Source organism: Protomyctophum bolini (genome assembly GCF_963924005.1).
Source record: "Protomyctophum bolini genome assembly, chromosome: 6".
Lineage (NCBI taxonomy): Eukaryota > Metazoa > Chordata > Actinopteri > Myctophiformes > Myctophidae > Protomyctophum > Protomyctophum bolini.
In genome coordinates this window covers 45,088,353-45,090,852 of record NC_137867.1, presented here as the reverse complement: position 1 = coordinate 45,090,852, position 2,500 = coordinate 45,088,353, and positions in this window count along the sequence as shown.

Genomic DNA, 2,500 nt, shown 5'->3' with positions numbered 1-2,500 from the left:
TTAGTTAGTTATGGGTGGTTGTATGGTCGACTTGATATTTCTCCTGTTATTTTAACAGGCTTAGAAACACATATTTCAGAAAAAGAGACTATGAGAGAACAGAAACTATTGGGGGACGAAGTATTATTAGGGCATTTGAACACTGATGCCTGCCAGTCACTCACAATGTGGGACAGGGTCTCAATCTGTGGGACGCCTGAATAGTATGGCAAATGAGGGACTGTCTGTCCCACACAAAGGGGGACTTCTGGTCACCCTAAACCAGGGTTCCCCAATTAATTTCCATAATTCCAGGGCCATATTTTGACTAGTGTACCAGGCTGGGGGCCGAGTCAGCACGCGCAAGGTCGAGGTCTTGCCCTGAAAATGTATTTTCAGGGCAAGACCCCATTTGAAAAGGACCCCCAGTTTGACATGCAGAGGCTACTGACCCCCATTTAATGCCATTTATATCTGGGACCCCCCCCCCCAAAAAAAAATCTAAACCTAACCTTAACCTCACAAATCTAAACCTAACCTCACAAATCTAATTAAGCTCATAAAGAAACTATGCCTAATACCTTAACCTCTATAGCGTATATAACGTTTTCTTTGTATTGGATGAATATTATAGGCTTTAAGTGAAATGTAATCTAAGTCACATTTCAGTTATTTTAGGCTTTATTAACCAAAAACCCAATATAAATTATATACCATGGCTGAAATAGGCCATATTTAATACATTGACTGTATACTGTCATGCAATGATATTTATTATATTAAAGTAAATAAATAATGGCAATTAATCACGTGTGAGATGTGAGGTTATCGGTTATCAGTAATGTCTGCCAGTGTGTGGATGTGTGGAGAGTGCTGTGTGTGTGTGTGTGTTGTATTAACTGGTGCAAAACAACTTAAACAAAAGGGTGGTTAGGCCCTTGGGCCAGGTGGCAACCCTCAGGCTTCGTACACACATAAAGAACAACTGTGCTGTGCTCTGCCTGTGTTTCACATGGCCACCCCAATGCTTTTCCAATGGAAGTTTGACCAAACACTTGTGTTTGATTGCCCCCCCTCCTCACATCACACACAACTGTTTGGCCAAACCGTGACTTCCATTGGAAAAGCATTGAGGCGGTGGGGGGGGGAGGGGGGTGACTGCAGGGGCACTTCTCCCCAGCCACCGTGCCAGTCCACTGGGAGTGAACTGGCTCGCAAAGTGACGGAACACAACCTGTTTTCACCGCTTCGACAAATGGTTGCTCATATCAACTTTTATTTCTTTCCATAAATATGCTATGGTCTTGCCAAATATTCATTCATATTACACATACAGCCCTTATTTAAAAAGTTAATAATTTAATTCGGTCTCGGTGCGGTCAGCTTTTGCCGAGGGTTTCTGCTCTTGTCAAATGAGCTAAACTCCGCCTCCTCAAACCACGCTGTGCTCTGATTGGCTAGAAGCAGCTTCTAGAAGCTGAAGCCAGAACCCAGCTTTTAAAAGCTGCGTCAAAGTTACCTTTTGAGGAGAAAAAAAGCACGCTAAACAAAAAAAAGCTGTTCATTCCAAGCTTCAAGAGGAAAAAGCTGCTCTGCATAGAGATAACATGGGACCACGAAGCTAGAAGCTGCTCTGCATAGAGATAACATGGGACCACGAAGCTAGAAGCTGCTCTGCATAGAGATAACATGGGACCACGAAGCAAGAAGCTGCTCTGCATAGAGATAACATGGGACCACGAAGCAAGAAGCTGCTCTGCATAGAGATAACATGGGACCACGAAGCTAGAAGCTGCTCTGCATAGAGATAACATGGGACCACGAAGCTAGAAGCTGCTTCCTTGGTGTGAACAGGGCATAAGTCACAACCACCTCAGGTGAGTACAATTGGGCTGACGGCCTGCTCCACTCTGCCATCACAGAGGCTGCCGGCTGGCCTACAGTGAGGCAGAGGGCGAGATCGTCACAATATACTCCAGATGTTGTTATAACCAGCGCAAATAGCTGATCTGCAAGCTCACAATGTGTAACGAGGGAGCTTGTAGATCAGCTACACCAAGTGATACCTGCTCTCTGACTACATGACATCTTTAGAGAGTCCTGTATGAGTTCTCTGGTGACTTTTGAGATTCCTTCTCTCGCTGAACAATTTACCACACTGGTCACAGGCGTAGGTCTTCTCTCCTGTATGAGTTCTCTGGTGACTTTTGAGATTCCTTCTCTCGCTGAACCATTTACCACACTGGACACAGGCGTAGGGCTTCTCTCCTGTATGAGTTCTCTCATGCATTTTGAGAGCACTGCTCTGGCTGAACCGTTTCCCACACTGGACACAGGCGTAGGGCTTCTCTCCTGTATGAGTTCTCTCATGAATTTTGAGACCGCTGCTCTGGCGGAACCGTTTCCCACACTGGACACAGTGGTAAGGCTTCTCTCCTGTATGAATTAGCTGGTGTTCTTTCAGAATTGTTTTCATGCTGAACCTAGTACCACACTGGTCACAGGCGTAGGGCTTCTCTCC